At 38.2% G+C, this 24121-nt stretch overlaps 1 protein-coding gene across 2 annotated transcripts in view; it reads left to right on the top strand.

Moving 5' to 3' along the window:
* Positions 1–24121, top strand: part of GRM1 (glutamate metabotropic receptor 1) — a 493073-nt gene that overhangs the window by 379002 nt on the left and 89950 nt on the right. The gene's annotated exons all lie outside the window — the stretch shown is intronic.

Genomic DNA, 24121 nt, shown 5'->3' with positions numbered 1-24121 from the left:
CCAAGGCCAGGATGATACTGACATACAATAACAATCTGATACCGGACAAGTTGGTAGGGCATGTTCTCCACATGCCCTACCAACTTGTCTAACTAAGTTGACACACCTAGGAAAGTAGACACATTATAATAGAGTAGTTATTTATGATGTAAAGCACCAGATGTTTCATTATCTGCATCTACACATGCTATTAGTGTGCAGGATGCCTTTTTTTCCGAGTAATAAATCACAGTAAGCTTGAGGCCTTTGTCTTGACAACCTCATTTTCTCTGAGTCCAAGACATTCCATATATCAGTGATATATGACCAGAGCACATCCTTGCATGAATCCATGTGCAGAGTTTTTATTCATTCAAATTATACTTCACTTTAAAATTCAGCGAAAATTTAATAACAAAAAACTATTCATTATGCAGACTGATTATTAAAACATGCACAGGACTCCAGTGGCAGAAGGATTGTGTATAGGTGTTAGCTGCCTTCAGTTAAGCATAGTTTAATAATTGAGTAAACAATCCCTTTCATTGACTGCCAGTTCACAATTAAATCCAAAGCTAGGACTTCATTATAGTTTCATATATATTATAAGGCTTTAAAATTTGACACTGGTTTCTAAAGCTTAGCTGACAAGATATTAATGGTGCTATAACTTGCATTTATACAACACTCTTTCTTCCTACTGATTTTAAGTACCTAGCACATTGTTCTATCTGTCTTTGCATTGTGTTCGTAAGTTTTTTTTTTAATAAATGGAAAACTACACAGTCTCAAATTTTTAAGTAAGAATACTAAGGATCTATAAAGGGACAGAAACTAAGTTCATGTAATTCTCTGGAAGAGGTATCTCTCAGTGCTGAATCCTTTAGTGGAAAGATATTTTCACTGCTGTGATGGTCTTATTTTCACTTCACTATGTTAATTATGCATGCAATTTCTTCTACTGCTATAGCCATAAATCTCTTCCTGATTCTTAGTTCCTGTGGCATTTTCTCTATTTGAACCCTGTTTATCACCATCAGTAACTTCTTCCTATTCCAAGTCTGAGTACATCATTTTTAAACTTTCAAAACATACAAGATTTTCCCCAGGGTATTCTGGGCCACAGTAGTGATTCTTACTAGTAGATCTTTGATGAAGTCCAGAAATCTTTACTGCTAGCTAATGCCTTTACAGAGTTCAGTGTTGAAAATACTTGAGAAAATTGCAATAAATATTTATGTGGAGTAGAAAAATGGAGAATAGTACAAATAATCTCCAAACAAGAATAATGATCTAGAATAGAGGTTCCCAAACTCAGCACTTCCTGGAAATCTTTATCTAAGCAACGGAAAAGGAAGCCCCTCATCCCCCCACCCCCCGCCAATGCATCAGTTTACAGAACCTACCTTCCTTGAATTGTTCTTTGGTAATGTACTTTGGGAAACATCACCAAGAGTCCCCCAGTCATCTGTCCTAACTTTACTTGGGTTCCTGAGCAAAAAGATTAGAAACAGATTTGTTTGCTAATGATTTATTGAATGTGCTTTCAAGAGAGCAAGGAAGGCAGCATAGAACTGAAAAATAAGCTAAGCAATGTCACAGCTGTTGCATAGCTTCAGTCTAATCCCACGGGTTGCTCTTGAATTCAGATTAAGTAAGAGTTGGCAAGGGGATCAGAGTTTTGAACTTTGTCTTTGGTTGAATTATTTTGTGAGGCAGAGTTAGAAAGTGTACCTTCTGAATGTGACGTCTACGGTTTGCTTGGGAACAATTCCTGAAGGAGGAGCAATGAGTTGTAATCAGGAACATTGCAAAAACCAAATTATTAGTATGCTGATTGACAATGTTGATCTGAGCAGGGCACCAATTGGATAGAGTCTGTCCCTCAACTTAACAATAACCACCTTTACTCCAAGTCTTGAACTCCTCCTGTTATCATTTCCCGATCTGAACTCATATCCAATGTCTGGTTGTAGATTTCCATATCTGAACTCTTTTCCTGGTAGTTCAACAGTGCCACAGTTTCCTATGAACTGGTTGCTAAGAATTCCTTTCCACAAAGCAAAATCCTTCTCTGGAACATACCAATTTAAAGGGTATCTGCTTTGGCCACTTTTAGGTTGCAGGTTTCAGCAGGAACCTTCCTGTTTCCAAGCGCTCAACATGGACTTTTAGTTTCCTACTGAGTTTATTTGCCTGATCTGTATCACTGTATCACTGTCATCCCGTTGTTTGTCAATTTACTAGAGCAGGTACCAGTAAGGTCTCTGTCCCAGCCCTGAGATTTTAGCAGCCTCTCCTTACTTGTCTTTCCCAATGATTGGAGGCTCTTTCAGGGTCAGGATAATGAGACCTGTTATAGTTACTGGTTTTGGTATATCGAATGTGTCATGAGGAGCTTGCCAGGCTATGTCTCTGGGGGCGGTATACTCTCGGTAACTTGACGGGCTCTTATATTATATATATATAATTTGTTGTCTACTTTCTGAACTCCATTAAATATGGTGTTATACAACACCCAAAAGGAGAGAGAGAACAGAGGGGAATGCCCTGCCACAGAGGCAGGGTGGGATGGGGGAGATGGGGGTGGGAGGGATACTAGAATTCGTGGTGGTGAGATATGGGCACTGGTGGAAGGATGGGTATTCGAAATAAATTAAAAAAAACTAACTGAAAACTGAGAGAAAAAAATATGGTGCGATAATTATGGAAAATGGGTAGGAAGTGTCTTATGATGTGTCTGGAAAGTGGCCTGGAGTATGGTGGTGGTTGGGCAGTGGAGGTCAGCTGCTGGGGCTGGGTCCCTTGGGATGGGGAGGGCTCTTCTCCTCCCGCCCTCTGGGGTCCCTGAGTGAAAACAGCCTGGCGCAGAGTCCAGTGGCATTGGGCATGGTTATGGGGGCCTCGTTTTATACTCCCATCTGGGAGGAACCGCCATGAGTTCTGGAGGGTGGTCGATGGGGAGATTATCTGACCATAGATAATGTCCATTTGCCTGACCTGGACCTGAATTAATCCTAATTCCACGAAGATTTCTATATTGCATAACTCCAAGCTCCCCATTATTATCACATTCTCTGAAAATAGTTATCTACAGAAATTTACAATCTGGCAGTCCAGGAGATATTCCGTGAGTACTAGATTTTGCTTCTGGACTGGATTTCTAGCAGAATCAGGATTCCAACTTTCCAGTCTCAGCCTCTCTCAGGCGTCTGTTTCCCAGTCTCTGCCTAGAGATGTTGCCATGATATTATGAGTGTTACAAATGGTTTTATTATCCTATGGCCGTTGCCTTCTACTATTTTTTCTATTTTTAATATGAGTTTCACAAACTTATAAAATCATAAAAGTCCAGAAAAAGCTTTTACACACTCCAGTACATGATAAAAAAAAAAGAATTAATGCTTTTTTTAAAAAATTACTGTACTTGCTAGAGACACCACAAAAATATCTGTAACATAAAATAAACAAAGGAACTAACCTAAATATGCAGTGTAAAAAACAAAGGTATTAAAACCGCTTTCTCAGCTGTGGGATTGGTGCCTGCATACAGCTTGGCCTTCTTGTAGAATTGAGCTTTTTGTGCTGTGACAGAAATTCGTACAGCACTACTTCCAACAACTGCCTTGCCAGATAATTCCTATTCTGAAGATACAGCAGAATGATTTACTTGGAAAACTAGGCTTATATTTTGTGTTTATTTATAATAAAATTCATAGAAATAAAAGTTTAGCTATTTGAAAATAAAAACATGAGCATTCTTATTTAAATTAAAATAATGAGCCAACAGATAGTACATAATTCACCATTTAAAAAATGGCTTAGTTCTCCCTAGTAACCATAGCTAACAAAAGGAATAGTTTTGCATTCATGAAATTGGCATATATTTTTCAAATGATTTATGTAGTGAAGTTGTCGTGTGATACATACCCAATATGGAGTTGATGATAAATTAATTGGTGTAGGTTTTCTGAGGATAAGCTTAAAAATATATGTAATGGATATAGAAAACAAAAAAATTTAATAGTAAAATTATAATCTATGTTATGCAAACATTTGTATATAAGGAAGGAAAATTAAATCATCTTATGTTCTTAACTCTAGCTATGAAATTATTGGTATGAGTATATTTAAAAAAGACATTCTTTTTTTAAAAAATTTTTATTAGTGACAAACCAAGAGGTACAGTTGTAGACTTACAAATTTTTGTGCTTGGGTTTCAATTCTACAATGATTAAGTACCCATCCCTCCACCAGTGCCCATTTTCCACCACCACGGATCCCAGTATCCCTCCGACCCCCCATTCCCCCCATCCCACCCTGCCTCTGTGGCAGGGCATTCCGTTTTGTTCTCTCTCTCCTTTTGGGTGCTGTGGCTTGCAAAAGAGGCATTGAGTGACAATCATGTTCGGTCTATAGTCTACTTTGAGCATGCTTCTCCCATTCTGGGAGGATGTTCCCAACATCCTTTATTTGGTGCTCCCTTCTCTATCTGAGCTGCCAAAAAAAAAGACATTCTTAAGCAGTTTAAAATCTACAACACAGTTAAAAGGAAGGCACAAACACTTTTCCTTATTCCAGCTGTCCCACCTACAAATAACATTGACCATTACAAATCATATCCCTCCATCACAGTGGTCACTGTTCAGCTGACAAACCTATATTGACCTATAACTACCTCTGACTCTATAGTTTACATTTGGACTCACTCACTTGTGGTTTAGTGTATTTAAAGAGTTCGGAGAAATGTCTTTTTACTAGAATAAAAATCCTTTGTTTTTTTTCTTCTTATACTTCTCATCTTTCCCCACTATCCTTTACTCTTTACCTGCCTTCAACCCACTCTCTGAAATCAGTTGTTTTGTTGTTGTTGTTTTTAACTATTTCCATAATTTTTCCTTTTCCAGAGTGCCAGAGAATTGGAATCACATATTATATAGGTTTTTATATTGACTACTTTCACTTAGTGACATACATTGAAGTTTCCTCCATGACTTTTCATGCCTTGGCATTTCTTTTCAGCACTGAATAGTATGTCATGATTTGACATACCACTGTATATATTCTATTGATATTCTATTGATATTGATATTCTATTGATGATATATATATTTTTATCATGAAAGATTATGTCTCTATTTCATAGATTTTGTATCATAGGCTATGACTTAACTACTTCAATGGTGATATAATTCAAGCTCAAAATTTAGAATTTTGGAAAGCAATAAAGTTAAGGGTTGGATGGTATGGAAGATATGGTTGGAGCAGAATTAAAGCAACTGGGGGGGTGTTGGTGGTGGTAGTGAAATTCCAAGTGAAAGTCTAATAGGGTTTCTATGTAGCTATCCCAACTTTTTTGAATTCTGAAGAAGTTGATTTGGGGACTAAAAACTAACTAATAAAAGTTCCCCCAAATTATTGTCACTTTCACTGTCACTGCCATCCCATTGTTTTCTTCGATTTACTCAACTGGGCACCAGTAATATCTCTATTCCTTCAGCCCTGAGATTGTAGCAGCCTCTCCTAACTCATTTTTATCAACGTTTGGAGACTCTTTCACGGTGAGGGAAATGAGACCTGTTATCGTTACTGTTTTTGGCATATTGAATACACCACGGGAAGTTTGCCAGGCTATATTCGTGGGGGCGGGATACTCTCTGTAGCTTGCCAGGCTCTCCAAGATATATATTATATATAAATATACGTATATTTCTCTCCATGATTTGTTGTGTGCTGTCTGAACTCCATCAAACATGGTGTGGTAATTATGGAAAATGGTAAGAAGTCTCTCATAATGAGTCTGGAAAGCAGCCTGGAGATTGGCAGCTGTTGGGTAGTGGAGGTCAGCTGCCAGGTCTGGGTTCCTTGAGGCGGGGAGGGCTCTCACCCACCCCACTCTGGGGCACCCCAAGTGATAAAGTTCTGGTCCCCAAACTATTCAATCACAATCATGATCACGACCATCCTGTTATTCGTCGATTGCCTCAAGCAGGCCCCAGTAACGTCTCCTTTGTCCTAGCCCTGAGATTTTTAAAAAGTGCCATATTAGAGGCACTTGCAGGGTCAGGAGAATGAGACCCATCATTGTTACTGGTATTTGGCATATTGGGTATGCCACGGGGAGTTTGCCAGACTCTGCCGTGTAGGCAGGTTACATTCGTGCGACATCTTATTATCTCATTCCCCAAACTATTAGTGTTGCAAATTCAAACTTGAAAGGCTACAGAGATAGCTCAGGGTTCAAAGTGTCTGCCTTGTGGGAGAGTATTTACCCACCACTTGTGATAAAGGGTTAGTATCTAAGGTTTATAAAAACTCTATTAGAAGTTGGCAAGAAAAGAATAATCCACTCCATCAAAAATTGGGGGAAAGAGATGGAGAGAAACTTCCTCAAAAAAGACACACAGATGGTCAAAAGATGCATCTAAAACAGTGTTTTTTTTAAACCCTTTACTATCAATCTGTGACTGAGAGCTAAAAATCACTCATCTTGGCAATTCATACCTATTAAGGAGAGGCAGTGCCAACATGAACTTTTAGCTGTTTATGCTAGAAGACCACTGGAATTCCTTGACTTGTTGCTTTACATCTGACTAAAGGTCAACACATGTTAGATAGTATTGTTAACTTTATTAGTCAAGAGAATAAGGCTTGGGTTCTTCTTGTCCCCTCCATACACAGTATTACAGTAATTTCCCCCTCCAACTGGCATCTCCATCACTGTATTTACTGTATGAAAAGCCCTCTCATTGTTCTTTCTTTACTTGGTGTCTTGTTGACTTGACAAAGGTTTCTGCCCAAACTCCTACATGAAGGCAATTTCTGTGGGATTCTGCAGGAAATGGTTGCTTTCCTAAATACTCTTCTCAGAGTTATACCTGCACATTTTGACTCTTTGTGCTATATAAACAGCAAAGATTTGGACACGCTGAAAGCAGCCAAGCATGGCTGAGTGATTTTCAAAATGGCAAGGTAATTACTGTGGCATTAAATTCTCATTTTCCTGAATAGTTTAAAAAGCGTGATCTGGCATCATCATTTAATTTTATTTTTTAAAGCTATTAAAACAGTCTGTTATTTTAAATCCTGATATCTTCATCCTTTTACATTTTCATCTCTTTGCATTTGACCAAAAGGATACTTTCTTCCAAGCAGACTTAGTTCACATACATAATATAAAACACAATTCTGGTTTTATTTTACGGAGATTTGCGGAACATCCTCACTTAATGCTTCAAATTAACACAATTGCCTGAACATCTCTTCTTGGTTTTTTTTTTTTCTACTTATACATAGCTCCTTATTTTATGTCTATAGATGTTAAGCTTCTACTTTGACTAATGAATTAAATAGACTATCTTACAGGTCTTACTCAGTATTATCAAGTAATAGCTTGTAGTCATCACATCAGGTTTCTTTTTGAATATCTTAAAAGTGTTCTAGTCTCCAAAAAGAATGTGCCTCAGATCATACTTTCCTGAGCCGTCACTCATTCACAATGAGAACAATTGAGATAATGTGTAAGACAATTGTCTAAATAACTCTTAATATTGAATGAAAGCAAGGAAGAAGAACTTCTATTGCGGGAGAGTATATTCTGACAATAGGATGATACTTTTGCAATTGATAGTAGGAAATGGGGACGTATGAGGGATTTCTGGCAGTAAAACAGTATTCTTTATCCTTACTCATTGCATTCCAAGTTACTTTGGGCTTCTAGAACTTGTGTTGCCATCACACATTACAGAAATCCATGGGAAATAGAAACTCAACAATAAACCACAATATATATTGGTGAACAAATCAGGGCCCTGATAAATATAACTCAATAAAATATCACCCCAAGATATTTTTATGTGGTTACAGATCATGTTAGCAGCTATGAATATGCCTGATGATTCTGATTCTGCAGATTGGAGCACAGCAAAATTTACCTTTATGATTCTGTGAGCTTTCAGAGAGTACAACTGAAAAAAATCAATGCCGTGTCTTCCTAGAAAAGATGTTTTTAATGGTTTTCTTGTTGACCTCACCATTTGAAGGAGCTGTCATATTTGATCAGTGTGACAATGCCATGCCAATCAATCTCTTCCCTGGTTTTTTTCTTTCCCATTATTTCTGAGCACAGGGCACATACAAGGAGAAATCATGTGCCTTGAATTCAGTATTTATTTCTCAGCAAAGCAATCTATACATTATTTTCTTATCCCCTGCAAAAGATTAAATTTATTTCGTCTGCCTTTTTTCCCTACTTTTAGCCATCTAAAAAGTCTGTGAGAAGGGATAGCCATCTCTGACCTGATTCAGTACTGTGATGGTTCAGTATGTCCTGTGTTAATGAAAAAGAGACTTTCAATTTGATGTTGTTTATATGAAGAAAGCTACAAAGTATCAGGTCTTCATATATTAGAGTGCTTTGAATATATGCAGGCAACCATTTAATCAAAAGATTGTGCAAGAGTTTTGTAAGACAAACAGATGTAATGTTGGACTGACTCAGAAGCTATTGCACATGCACACACACACACACACACACACACATTTGGTAGCACTGTAGCACTGTCTTCCCATTGTTCGTTGATTTGCTCAAGCAGGCACCAGTAACGTCTCACAACAAATTGTTAGACTTGTTGTTACTGTTTTTGGCATATTGAATACGTTAAGTTGTTTGTTAATATGCCAGGCTTTGCTATGCAGGCGAGATACTCTCGGTAGCTTGCCAGGCTCTCTGAGACGGGTGAAAGAATCGAACTGGGGTCAACCATGTCGGCCACGTGCAAGACAAACGCCTTACCCGCTGTGCTATCACTCCAGCCTACATTTGTTATACTGTAAAAATGATTCTACTATTGCAGATTTTCACACCCATAACAAATGTTTTTTGAAAATAGCACAAAATTTAGCATAAAATAATAGTAAGCTTTGATTTGGTATACCCTTATGATGAGTTACAAATATTCACTGTTGATTTCTTCAGTATAACTTTGGTTCCAACTACATCTGTTACTCAGCTTAGAAGCTCAGTGGTTAATAAGTGTCAAGATCCTCCTTCTCTCTAATATTAGTTGTTTGTTAATATGTTTTAAATTTTTTTTGTTTATTAAATCACCCAAGAACAGACGATTAGATAAAGAAACTATGGTACATCTACACAATGAAAAACTATGCAGCTGTTAGGAAAAAATGAAGTCATGGAATTCGCTTGTAATATGTTTTTTAAAGTAAAAGAAACATTTAGGGGAAGGAGGTAGAGCTAGTTCATATGAAACCCAAGTCCCAAATCATTTCTTTTACACTAGAAAAATTACTTTTTAGACACAGATAGGGATAAGGAGTAAATGTCAACAGTAAATCCTCTTGACTCCATTTGTGTTTGTCTCATGTTAGTCTAAGAATAGTTAAATTTATCAGGGAAAAACTTGGCATACTATACTTTTATTTCAATAGGTCTGAATTATATGATTATCATCCAAAAACGTATCCTAACACCTGGCAATCTAAAAGGTGAAACACTAAAAAAAAAAGTCCCATGGTCAACAGAATTATTGGCTTAAAATATATTCCAAATATTTCTCAAGAATATTTTTGATGAGTCTGTATTAAAGAGCTTGAGAACAGCCAATTTGCACAAACTAACTGCAGCTACCTAGATTAGTGGCTAGTTTACCTGTAGGCATGGAGCATGTGTGCTACCTGAGTTATTTGTGGAGATTTAGAGACTCCACTACATTTATTCTCCTTAGGTGTCTCTCAAGCTGGTATTATCGGTCAAAACTTATTTCTCACTTGTCTAAATGGATTTTTATATGACCTCTGTAGGCATTTCCCACTAGAATATGAGGTGCACTTCCAATGTTTTTAGGCACAATTGTGTTCTGAAGAACTGAATCAGCCTAACAACTCAGGAAAATCTTGGGAGAAGCAGTTAATAGTTTCTTGAAGTGAAGGAAGTATGAGGGTTACAGAATATATAAAACTTATTTTTATCAATACTTATTTGAGATTTTTTCCAAATGATTTTTGTCTATTGTTTTTAATTTTCAATCTTCTCTAGTAGTGAATAATGAATCATCAATATGAAAGAATATATTTTTTAAAAAAGGCTGCCTTCATATCAACAGAATGCACATACACTACGTCATTGTGACCTCAGCAAGAAATAAAATGTGTGAAAACTTTCTTTATAGATTACATATGATCTATAATCCAGGGAAAATTTTTTATTTTACTCACATAAACATGTGTTAAGGCATTGCCAAATACACATAATTTCATAAACCTGAGAATGTAGTGCCACTCTTGGACTATGACTAAGTTAGTATTTATTGGGTCTCTTTTTTAATACCTTGTCAGTATTCTGTACTTTTTGAAAGGGACTCACTAAATATGTACCACATGATTAGAATAGGGAATTATGTTCCATATTCTTGAGGGAAGAATATCTGGATAAATACTTTGGAACTAATCTGTATAAGAAATTTGTCTTTTCTTCCTAATTTTTTAGACACACATGATGCATATTTAAGCTAAACTTAAATTTATGTCCGTGCCTTTTATTTGATTCTAACACAACTTTGTTTTTTTATAGCCCCCCAACCTCTCCCTTGCTTATCTGTTACCTCCACAGCAACTATGATAAACTTGACTTCTACCATCTGCCACCATACATTTATTTATTCAGTGTCAGTATGTTTATACAGAGATTTCAGAATTTTTAACGTGTACCCACAAGAAACAATTTTACTGACACAAATGTAGTGCTTATATCCCATTTTGGAATGAAATTTGCAATGGGAATGCCAAAGCAGGAGCAACTCCAAGGCATTGATAGATTCCCTGGAGATATTCAGTCAACTTGGATGACAGTTCACTGTGAGGCTTCAAGGATGCAGTGCTGCTAAGGCCCTGCTTTGTTGAGAACCATGAGGATTACCTGATGTATAATAATCTCTCAGTGGCCAGGGGAGGCCCTGGCAGCTCTTCCCCTGGCTGCCCGGGTTCGAGGGGCCCCCAGCCACTCACCCAGCAGGGATGGCCCAGGTCATGGGGCAGATGGTGAAGAAAATGAGGGCCACGCCAGTTGATTGATCAGATGTCATTTATTCCATTCTCCCCATGTGCCTGCCCCAGTCTCTCTGAGCCCCCCATTCTAATCTCACACTGCCCCCTGATTCCCATCTCCTCCTGTCTCTCCCTTTCATTTCTCTGCGCTCCATCATGCAGCCTGGGCTCACTCTTTCCATGAGTCTGCTCCTGTATTCTTCTACATTCTTCTCTGTCCTCATTGCTAGTCTCTCCGCACTCCATCTTGCTCTCTCTCTCTCTCTCTCTTTCTCTCTCTCTCTCTCTCTCTCTCTCTCTCTCTCTCTCTCTCCTCTCTCCTTTCCCCTCCCGTCTCTGTCCCACTTCTCTTCTCTCTCACTCCCTGCACTCTGGGCCCACACTGTACCCAATCAGGTTCAACATAAGAAAGCCCTTCCTGACTGCCAGGCTCAAGGTTGAAACATCACCTAGGGGTATTCCAAAGCCCTTCCTAACTTCCCAGGGGCAAAATACCTCTTAAGGTCTTTTTCTCCTTTCCTCAATCACATAACTCTATCAACATCTTAATACTAGTTATTTTTGTATGGACACAGTAAGAGATACATTGAGGCTTTTAGGGCAGCTCTCCTGAGAACATCTTGCCACAGATTCAGACTACAGCGCTCAGGCCAGATTAATCATTCCTAACCCTAGCAGAGTCTGAGTCTAGTTATTACTTTTTGGATCATGACAGCATTTGTCCATGACCAAGTTCTTAACTTATAGTTAAGCATTATGGCACTTGGGCCAGGCCCATTTATATGCCAGGGCAGCACATAGTTTACCGCTTGCCCTGGTTCCATCCAGTCCCTCGTTGGGACCCTGCCTTTGGGGGTGTTAGAAAGTAAGGGCAGCTGAGGCTTAGGGAGAGAGAGAGAGAGAGAGAGAGAGAGAGAGAGAGAGAGAGAGAGAGAGAGAGAACAGTTCCAGGAGGAAAATAACACTGAGAATCACATTACAAAAGCATAGCCTATACTGTCTTCTTGTGTCCATACAAAAAGGACGTTGCTCTGAATAAACTATGCAAAGGGAGAAGAGAAAAACAATATTTATAAGTCAATAGAGCACAAAGAAAGAAGTTACAAATAAACTCAGAGGAATGGGAGCACTATGATGAGAGCAACCCAATAAACCTAAACTACCTGAGGCTATGCAGGAAGGACAAAGCAATGTTATCCTACACCTTGGCAGTGATTGACTATTATAGTTACCCCCAGCAAAGCATTGAAAACCATGTGGTTCTGGAGATAGAGCTAGGGTTAGTTACATGTAAAATATGTCCCCTCACCCTTAGTCTATCTCCCTGACTCCCCCCCCCCCCCCCAGCTGTAGATATTTGGTTCTTCTCTGTGTCCTTTCAATGAATTTCTTCTTATGGTATCTTTATTTGGCATTCTTATTTCTATCTTCACAACCTGAACACAGCGGTTCTCACTGTCACTGTCACTGACCTTCTGTTGTTCATCGATTTGCTTTAGCGGGCACCAGTAACATCTCACAACAAATTGTGAGAGTTGTTGTTACTGTTTTTGGCATATTGAATATGTCACGGGAACTTGCCAGGATTTGCTGTGCGGGCTCTCTGAGAGAGACGGAGGAATAGAACCTGGGTTGGCCATGTAGGCTATGTGCAAGGCAAATGTCTTACCCACTATGAAGTCTGAATTCGGTATATGTTTTATTGAAAGATTCTCATAAGCATACATGATCTATTTGCTCTTGACAACATGAATTTTAAGTTTGTATTTTAATTTCTGTGACAGATAGTGACTGTAAGTCTTTACTAGTCATGAGGTTTAATTAAACTCTTAGAAATTTCAAATTTGATTTTTTCAAGAGAGGTATTGGAGGATACATTATCAAAGTCAACATGTTATCCAATAAATCATAAAATATTAACTAAAATGTCCTAAGAAGTTGAGACTAATACAAATATACAACATACCTTTCTTAGGTGAGATAAACATATCTTATTCTTAGGTGAATTCTATCCATGTGGCACATGAATTCCAGGAAAAAGTTTGAAAAATATGTAATCATTTAATATTCTCAAAGTATGCTTTTTATTCATAGTAACTGTCATGTTATAGACCTTGTATTTTATTAAAGTTAATCATCAAAGTGAATCTATAATGATAATGCCAACAATTATTTTCAGTTTTATTCTCATAACTAAGACCATATTTGGTTACCAGAAAATGCTGCATTAAACCTTAGTTTTACAGGTCAGGGATAAGTAAAGTTATACAAATAATTCTTATATTTTTGCAAAATGTGGAAGATCAAGTTAGAATACTGCAGAAAGAACCTAGAGATACTAAAGCAGTACCAAATCATTGACCAGAACTCAAGAAAGACCTTAGTAGCATTTAATCTTGAACCCAAACACCTATCTAAAAGAAAACATTTTTTTTTAGTCACACATGAATATGTAGAAGTAGTGTATTCCATATAGATTTGCCTTTGTGGAGTTCTAAAGAGGCCAAGAGAAAAAAGGTTGGCAAGGATTCTGACCCAGCAGGTTGCTGAAAGGGGCACTGATTCCTGATGAAATTTAACAAGTCTGACTTCCCACATTGACGAAAGCAGCAAGATTTCTTTAACATACTCTGTCTCTATGATTACTTGCCAACTGATTTTTGTAGTCCTGCAAAAACTGTACTCCAGGGGGTGTGGTTTATATTTTCATGGTGCTATTTTGTACTAAATCAATAACAACAGCAAAGGCACAGAGCATGTGACCCTGGTTTTCTTTCTTAAGAGAAATAAGGGATTCACAGTTCAACTGCAATGTCTCTGTCTAATCCGCGGCATCACTTAGACATACCAGGGTTATCTTCATTTGCTTTTCACATACCACACTTTATTCCAAATATGAATAAGGTAAACTGAAATGATGTTTTTAAAGAGTAAGGCAATGATGCTGAACTCTGCATTATCATACATTCTCAAGGATTCTGCTCATTGTGTGTCCTATGATTGAATGATTTCTCTCTAAACAATAGTTATGATACATCTAGAGAAATATCTGTATTGTTCACATATGTTAAAAACCAAATGGTTCAAGCAATAGAAATTTAGCTATTAATAAAAGTGAAAATAACCTATTCTCCATTGAAGGATCCTTCCTTTTTTCTCTTCAATCCTACATAGGAGTTCATTTACATTTTAATTAACTGAATACAAAATAATAAAGGGGTCAGACTCATCTGTGATGTGAGCACAGAAAATGTTTTAAGGAAAAAGCAAACTATAGAAGCAGAGAGGAAAAATATTCACAAATCCTTGACACACATGGATGAAGCTAGTGTTCTGAATCTTAAAGTAAATTCTCCCAGGAGTAGAAAAAAGAAAATTTAGAAGCCTGCATCTTCAAGAAGAATTGAGGGCACTTTAGATCTTTGAAGGCATTATTTATAAAGTGACCTGATTAATCTTACTTCAACTAGTCTAGTACTCTGGTAATTTAAAGGAGCATGAATTTCATTTTCTTTGCTTGATATGTTAACAATATAAAATAATTAAGCCTTCTTATTTTGATCTGAATTGATGCTGTACAATTCTGTATTGAATAATGCTGTCAGATAAAGAAAAGAGCAGTGGAAACTTACAAGTGCCGAGGGTAAGATGTGTGGCCACAATAGACTTTGCAATACTATACCCCAGAACTAGATGATTAACCTGTCGTGCCTATTGGCACAGTGGCTGACGGCTCACATTTACCACAAACAGAGAAAGAATCAGAAATGTTGAGTTCTGTCAAATTCTTGACTCCAAAGGAGAGAGAATAGACCACAGTGAGTCTTCTTCCTTCCTTCCTTCCTTCCTTCCTTCCTTCCTTCCTTCCTTCCTTCCTTCCTTCCTTCCTTCCTTCCTTCCTCCCTCCCTCCCTCCCTCCCTCCCTCTTTCTTTCTTTCTTTCTTTCTTTCTTTCTTTCTTTCTTTCTTTCTTTCTTTCTTTCTTTCTTCCTTCCTTTCCCTCCCTCCCTCCCTCCCTCCCTCTTTCTTTCTTTCTTTCTTTCTTTCTTTCTTTCTTTCTTTCTTTCTTTCTTTCTTTCTTTCTTTCTTTCTTCTTTCTCCTTCCTTCCTTCCTTCCTTCCTTCCTTCCTTCCTTCCTTCCTTCCTTCCTTTCTTTCTTTCTTTCTTTCTTTCTTTCTTCCACTAAGATGAATCTCTGTCCTTTATATTAGATAAGGCAAAAGATTTGAAGTGTTATCAGTAACAATCTCTTCATTAAAAAAACATGAAGTGAAGGGAAAGAAGAATATATAGCCCTAATTGAGACTTAAATTCTCTAGTCTTCTTACTTGTGAAATAGTGATGAGACAGTCGTGCTAAGACAAAAGAGGTAATATATGTGAGTTGCTTTGCTGACTATTCTCAGATGTGGAGTTTGAGAAGCAACGCATAGATCTGTAGGGGGGAAAGAGATGACCATACAGATAATCTGATACTTTCTGCATTTTTAATGTGAGAAAACTGACACTTATATTAGAGAGCTTGAACCTTGTCCAAATTCCCTGGTTTGTTGAAACATGTTGTTGGTATATTAACTTTCTTAGTCATTTTTAAATTATTTTTGTGTGTCTGGAGATCAACACCTGGGTGTACTCAGGGATTGATCCTGGCACAGTGCTCAGGTGTCACTCCCAGGAGTGCTCACATCAAATCCAAGCATCCTGCATGGAAAACATGTGCAACCCCTTTTTAAACTCTCTTTACAGTCGTGGTGCATTTATTTATTTAGTTTTACCTGCTGAGTAGGGCCTGGGGGCAGAGGGCAGAGCTTGGATGTTCAGAGATTACTGCTGGCTCTGTGCTCAGTAGTGACCCCTGGCGGTACTCAAGGGACTGCGTTGGGATTGTGGATTAAACCAGGTTTATCTCTGCTCACAAAGCAAGGCCTATCTCTCCTCCCCTCCCATCCCCTCTGATGTATTATTATTATTTCAATCTGGAGAACATAAAGTAAAAAAATAGCAGACTAACACCCAAGATTAGACGAGATAAGTACCAGGAGGTTCACTCCATGGTTTGGAGGCCAGCCGCACATGCTAGTGGGAAAGGCAGCTCAGATAGAGAAGGGAACACCAAATAAAGGTGTTGGGAGGATCCTCCCAGGATGGGAGATGCATGCTGAAAGTAGACTATAGACCAAACATGATTGCCACTCAATGCCTCTTTTGAAAACCACAGCACCCAAAAGGAGAGAGAGAACAAAGGGGAATGCCCTGCCGCAGAGGCAGGGTGGGATGGGGGGGGGGGGGATGGGCTGGGAGGGATACTGGGATCAGTGGTGGTGGAAAATGGGCACTGGTGGAGGGATAGGTACTAAATCATTGTATAATTGAAACCCAAGCACAAAAATTTGTAAATCTACAATTGTACCTCATGGTGTTTCACTAATAAAAATAAAAATAAAATAAAATAAAATAAAATAGCACTGTAGCACTGTCATCCCGTTGTTCATTGATTTGCTTGAGCGGGTCCAGTAACATCTCCATTGTAAGACTTGTTACTGTGTTTGGCATATCGAATACCTCACGAGTAGCTTGCCCAGGCTTTGCCGTGAGGGCGAGATACTCTCAGTAGCTTGCTGGGCTCTCCAAGAGGGGCGGAGGAATTGAACCCGGCTTGGCCATGTTGGCTGTGTACAAGGCAAATGCCCTACTGCTGTGCTATCGCTCCAGCCCAAAATAAAATAAAATAAGAAAAAAACATTTTTTTTGTTGTTGTTGTTGAATCACCATGAGATACACTATTGCGCATTTGTTCTCGATTGAGTTTCAGGCATACAATGTTTCAACACCTGTCCCACCACCAGTTACTCTAGTTTTCCTTTTACACCCACCCCATCTCTCATCCTCTTCTTCCTCCTCTTTCTCTTTCTCCTCCTCTTCCTCCTCCTCTTCCTTCTCCTCCTTCTACTCCCCCCTCCTCCTCTTCCCCCTCCTCCTCTTCCTCCTCCTCCCTTCCTTTTAGATACTGCAGTTTGCAATACTGTTACTTAAAAGTGTATCATGCATATCCCTTTATCTTTTTTCAGCTGTCAGTGCTGTCCAAAAGGATCATTTCCAACTATCGGTGTCATAGTGGGTTCGTCTCTAACCTTACTGCACCCTCCATCCCCTTTGTGGCCAGCTTCCTCTCTAAATCAGTTCTCTTGGTCCTTGTTTCTACTTTCTTTCGGTATTATTCTCATACTATGTATCTTTTTAAATATCCTGCAAATGAGTGCATTCATTCTATATTTGCTCTCTCCCCCCACTCATTTCATTCAGCAATATATATTCCATGTTCATCCACGTATAAGCAAATTTCTTGGCTTCATTTTCCCTAACAGCTGTATAGTGTTCTTTTGTGTAGATGTACCATAGTTTCTTTATCCACTTATCTCTTCTTGGACACTTGGATTGCTTCCAGATTCTGGTTACTGTGAAGTGTGCTGCAATGAACACAGGGGTGCAGACAACTTTTTCTCATTGTGTTTTTGGGCCCCAAGGAGCAGTATTGCTGGGTTTTTATAAAAGCTCGATTTCTAGTTTTTTGAAGAATGTCCATACTGTTTTTCAGAAAGGCTGGACCAATTGGCATTTCCACCAGCAGTGAATGAGAATCCCTTTTTCTCCATATTCACAACAGCACAGGTTATAGTTTTTGGTGTGTGTCCAGTCTCTGTGATATGAGATAATATCTCATTGTTGTCTTGATGTACCTCTCCTGGATAATAAGTGATGTAGAACACTTTTTTGTGTGCCTTTTGATCATTGATATTTCTTCTTTGAGGAAATTTCCATTCATCTCCTCTCCTCATTTTTTGATGGGGTTGTATAGTTTTCTTATGAAATTCTACTAATGCTATATATATACATATATATGTATATTTATATATTTTGATTATTAACCTCTTATCAGACCAATGTTAGGTAAATAATTTTTCCCATTCAATGTACTGTGTTTGTATTCTGGTCTTCGTTTTCTTTGAAGTACAGAAGCTTCTCAGTTTAATGTAGTCCTATTTGTTTATTTTTGTTTCCACTTGCTTGGTCAGTGTTTTATCCTTAAAGATGCCTTTAGCTTCAATGTCAAGGAGAGTTCTGCCTATGTTTTTGTTTATGTATCTTATGAATTCAGAAGATGGGAGGAATCATTTTCCCCAACTTCAAACCATTCTACAAAGTGACAATAATTAAAACAGCATAGATTTGAAATAAAGACCCAGTGTAATAGACTGGAATATCCTGAGGCAGACTCTCAGGGATATGATCAATTAATATTCGATAAAGGAGCAAAAAATATAAAAATATGAACTGAAGCAAATAAAGCCTCTTCAACAAATGGTAGTGAGCAAACTGGTCAGCTGCTAAATACAAAAAAAAAAAAGAGTTCAGACCTCTTTCTAAAACCATGCACAAAAAACAAATCAAAATGGAATTATGGCTTTGATGTCCCATATATTATTTAAATCATATAAATTCCCCTAGTGTTGATGTGCATAGATCAGAGTTTGACATACTATGATATGGTAAATAACCATTCTAAAAGGCAGTGAAAAGAACGCCACTCTTTCAGACCACCAACAGTTACTTATTTTCAAAAGGTTACACTGTCTGTTCCTACTGCTCTCTGGGCTCTGTGGGTGCTCTCAGGCAGCATTTATAGCCCCTGTTTTGCTTTGGAAATAAGAACAAAATTGCTATTTAGAATCAAGGTAGCTATTTTCACAATCTGCTGTGAAGTAGTTAGGTAGGTATTCTTTTGAAAGTAAATAAACACAGTCAACTACAATTATTTGACTCCACTTAGTATATTAGAAAAGGTAATGCCTTAATGATACCTTAGTGCATTATAATAGTTAATGCATCCTAGAAAATGAATCATAAAATCCCCTTTCTCACTAATAACTTTGGAACTAGTGTTATGAAAGGGACTAACCCGCAGGAAATCGGTGTTTTCACCTTCCCCACAACTGACAGTATTATTAGTTTGGGCTCTCTATCCACCGATTATAAAAATAATGGATCAGAGGAGCTAGGAAAATTTGTAACATATTATTTTTGTTATTATTTATTTATTTATTTTTTCTTTTTGGGTCACACCTGGCAATGCACAAAGCTTACTCCTGGCTCTGCACTTAGGAATTACTCCTGGCGGTGATCAGGGGACCATATGGGATGTTGGGAATCGAACTCGAGTCAGCTGCTTGCAAGACAAATGCCCTACACGCTGTGCTATTGCTCCAGCTTCCATCCTGTTTTTGTTAGATGAGAAGATACTTTCACTATCGTTGGAGAGACATACTGTGGCCAAGAAAATGGTCCTGTAAAGGCTGGATGGGGTTAGAGATATAGTAGAGTGGGCAGAGCATACGGGTCACACACAGCCAAACGGGGTATGATCCCCGGCATCCCATACAATCCCCCATACATTACTAGAAGTAATTCCTGAGTACAGAGTGAGAAATAACACCTGATCATCACTGGTGTGGCCCAAAAAGCAAAAAATAATGTATTTATAAAAAAAGATTGGATGATTTTTCTGTCTCTGTCAGACATTCCCAGATGCTAGTTCCTACTGAGCAGATGGAGTAGCTGAAGAGAATAGTTTCCCCCTCTTTGTGCTGACCCTGTGAACTGGCAGGGAAGGGAAGGGCATGCGTTCAGCTCAGATTTCACAAACACACAAGCTGCTGCTATTTATTTTGGAAAGGCTTTGAGTTACAAATATTCCTTGAAAACATGTGTGTAGCCTCCTGGCTCTCTGGCAGATTCTGACAGAATGGGCTTTTTTTTAGTCTTAGATTACTATTAATAGATTGGGTACCAATACTTCTCATCTGAGAGGCAGCTGTACACCTCTGGAACCCTTCCAGGGAGAAGTCCCCACATCAGCCTACCCATGTTGCTGGTATGAGTAGTATGCCCTGTCCTGATTCACCAGGAAAGAGCTGCTTCTGGAAACTTCCATTATTTCACCTGCATTGCCAGTGAGGGCAAGGGAAAAGCAAGGACCAAGGGGAAATTTGGATTTCTTCCCTCTTTCTTCACTTGTGCTCTGTGAAATTAATTTCTAATGATCAGGACTGTGAGGAACTTTAGAGCCCAATGATTCAATATTTTATGTGACAAATACTCAAAATCGCAACTAGAATTATTACCGATATAGAGACTTCTTATTAAATTTAAAGAAATGTAAAATTAGTTATGATTAATACCGCTGTTCACCAGATTACTTCTTGTATACCTGCGTGTGCATACATTTATGTAGTATATATATTTACATTTTATCTGTAATCAATATAGAAGTATTAGCAATAATAAATCAGCAAACATACCCACTGACAAGAAATATGTCAGTACGAACAGTTTGTTTACACCATTTCATTCTCAATTGTGACTTGGTTTTAAGTTATCTGCTCTCCCTACATAAGAATCTATTTTTTCAAACTGACCTCAGAGAAATCCAAGAACAGTTATGAGCTTAAAGCTGATTATTAAAATATCTACTATAGAACTAGCTCAGGAATATTTTTCTTGGTGCACCAAGCATAATTTCTTTTATTTTTAGGGTCACACCTGGCAGAGCTCATGACTTACTCCTGACTCTACACTCAAAGATCTTTCTTGCTGAGCTCAGGGGACCATATGGGTTACCAGGGATTAAACCTGGGTGAGCTGTATGCAAGGCTATGAATATGTGATGCCCTATTATGCCCTATCCCTGGTATCATCACTCTGACTACTTTATAATAAATACTTAATAGTGTTTATAAAAATAATAATGATAAACTCAGTAGTCATTAGGATTTTCCATATCTTAAAGCTCTTCATTTGATAAAAAGCAGCATATGTTGGGCCCAAGGGGTAGCTCAGGAGACTGAGCATATGCTTTGTGTATGGTAGGTCAGATTTGATCCCTCATACTTAATGGTCCCCAGCACCACCAGGAGATACTCCTGAGCACATAGCTGGGAGCACAATGGTTATGGATTACCGATATATTAAATTTAGAGAAATGTAAAATTGGTTAGGATTAATACCGCTGTTCACCTGGGCTGAAGCGATAGCACAGCTGGTAGGTTTGTGAAACAAAACAGAAATAATAGCATCAACACATTCTTATTCTCCTGTATTTCCACAAGTTACTCAGTTTGATTATAATCAATCAACTTGATTATAGCCAATTCAACTTCAGGTTGATAGTTTAAGTATTAACTAGATCCTTTGAGAGGATATTATTGTGAAGATTATTTTTATTTTGTCATTCAGTCACTTTTATTGTTTCCTTCCTTCCTTCCTTCCTTCCTTCCTTCCTTCCTTCCTTCCTTCCTTCCTTCCTTCCTTCCTTCCTTCCTTTTTTCCTGCCTGCCTGCCTGCCTGCCTTCCTGCCTTCCTGCCTTCCTACCTCCCTCCATCCCTTCTCTTCCTCCCTCCTGCCTACCCTCCCTGCCTGCATGATTGTAATTCTTCTAACCCCAGAAAGTTTACTGTTTAGTTAGCAACATCGCTTGGACTGTCGGGGCTGTCTACAAAGAACATATCAATAGAGGACAAACTAATGTTTAAAAGCCAGTGTTTATGTCTATGTGAGAGATTTAATTTACCCAATTTCAACAGCTTCATCACTTTGTTGCAACAATGAGCTTTGATTTATCCAACTTTCTATACTTATTCTATGTGTTTCAGTTTTAAATGCTTGTTGTATATCTTACTTCTTATTTCCACTTGCAAAATGTCACTTAGAAAACTATTACTTTAGTGTACTAAGTCTCTTAACAGTTTCCTATTATGCAATATTTGAAGATGGATTAAACTAGAATCTTTTTTTATTTCAACCAAGTCTGAGAAGTTTGTATGGACCTTTCATTTAAAATAGCTAAGTGTCATATTTTTCACATTTTCAATTATATCTAAATATATGAGCCTTTATATATAATCTCTCTATATAAAGAACTCTTTAGAAGCTTTATATTTTATCCCAAGCTCTACATCAAAGTGAAAACTGCATGCTCTTTCTTCTAAAGACTTGTCTAACTTCCTAAATAGTCTCTGCTACTTCTTTGTTCAAAAACCTTGGTAGTCAGTGACTTATTGAGGCTGGAACATGTCATGGGCAACTTCATATTATTCTCAATCCATAAGCAGCTGAATGTGTCAACCTTTTTTAGCTTCAATGCCTGGAGCACACCTCCTATAGACTCTCACTGTCAGTCAACTGGGAAAAGGAACATCCACAGTGGAGAACCAAATTTCTATAATTATGACAAAAGTCTCAGAATTAAGCCAGTGGTGTGCTCCTAATCAATACCATTTCCAAATCTGTAACTCTTATTAATTTAATTTAATTTATTAATTATTGAATCACCCTGAAACACACAGTTATAAAGCTGTTCATGATTGGGTTCCAGTCATACAATGTACCCAAACACATCCTTCCACCAGTGTGCATGTCCCACCATCAGAGTGCTCAGTTTCTCTCATGCCAATCCACCTCCCAACCCCACCAGCCTTTTTCAATGACAGGCACTTTTCTTCTCTCTGTTATTCTGTCTCTGTCTCTGTCTCTGTCTGTCTGTATTTCTCTCTCTCCATTTCAGAACACAGTTAAAAACTGTGTCCAAGTGGTCTCTTCTCTATCCCAGCTGCCCTCTCCCTCAACACTTGAGGCAGGCTTCCAGCCTTGGACCAATCCTACTGGCCCTTGTTTCTACTGCCTTTGGGTATATGTCTCATATTATGTTTTTTATATCTCACAAATAAGTACAATCATTCTATGTCTGTACTTCTCCTTCTGACTCATTTCACTCAGCATGATACTCTCCATGTCCATGCATTTATACACGAATTTCGTGACTTCATTTTCCCTAACAGCTGTTTAGTATTCTATTGCGTAGGTGTTTTATAGTTTCTTTAACCAGTCATCTGTCTGGGGAACTCGGGTTGTTTCCAGGTTATGGATATTGTGAATAGCACTGTCCACTGTAGTACTGTCCTCCCATTGTTCTTCGATTTGCTTTAGCGGGCCCAGTAACATTTCCATTTTGAGACTTGTTGTTACTGTGTTTGGCATATTGAATACGTCATGGGTAGCTTGCCAGGTTTTGCCGTGAGGGCGAGATACTCTCCATAGCTTGCTGGGCTTCGGAGAGGGGTAGAGGACTCGAACCCGGCTCGGCCGGGCCTGCTGCGTGCAAGGCAAACAAATACCGCTGTGCTATGGATCCATAGTGCAGTAATAAACATAGAAGTGCAGAAAGCATTTCTGCTATTTTTGGGCCCCCAGAATATTTCCCGGATGTGGTATTGCAGGGTCATTGAAGCTCACTTAATTTATAGCATTTTGAGCAATCCCATCTTGTTTTCCAAAATGGTTGAACCAGTCAGTATTTCTATCAACAATGAAGAAGAGTCCCTTTCTCCCCACATCCACACTAGCACTGGTTACTCTTGTTCTTCTGGATGTGTGCCAGTCTCTGTAGTGTGAGATGATATTTCACTGTTCTTCTCATTTGTGTGTCCCTAATGATTAGTGTTGTAGAACATTTCTTCATGTGTTTTCGACCATTTGTATTTCTTCTTTGAGGAAATTTCTGTTCATTTCTTCTTCCAATTTTTGATGGAGTTGCATGCTTTTTCCTTGTGAATTTCTTTCAGTGACTTATATTTCTTGAATATTAACCCATTATCAGCTGGGTATTGGGTAAATAATTTTTGCCAATTTGTGGGCTGTCTTTATATTCTGGTCACTGATTCTTTTGAGGTGCAGAAGCTTCTCAGTTGACTGTAGGCCATTTGTTTATCTTTGCTTCCAGTTGCATGTTCAGTGGCATTTCATCTTTAAAAATGCCTTTAGCTTCAATGAAGATGCTTTTTCCTCTATGTACCTTATAGACTCAGATCTGATATTGAGGTCTTTAATCCACTTTGATCTGACTTTTATGCAGAAAAAGGTCTGAGTTTCATTTTTTGCATGTAGCTACCCCGTTTTCCCAGCACCACTTATTGAGTAAATCTAATTGGTCCCTGGATTTTTCATCCATATTTAAGTCTTAAAGTCTAGAC

Source organism: Sorex fumeus, unplaced genomic scaffold (assembly GCF_029834395.1).
Source record: "Sorex fumeus unplaced genomic scaffold, SorFum_2.1 ptg000061l, whole genome shotgun sequence".
Classification (NCBI taxonomy): Eukaryota; Metazoa; Chordata; class Mammalia; order Eulipotyphla; family Soricidae; genus Sorex; species Sorex fumeus.
The sequence above is the reverse complement of the archived record's forward strand: the minus strand, read 5'-3'. Positions and strand labels throughout refer to the sequence as shown.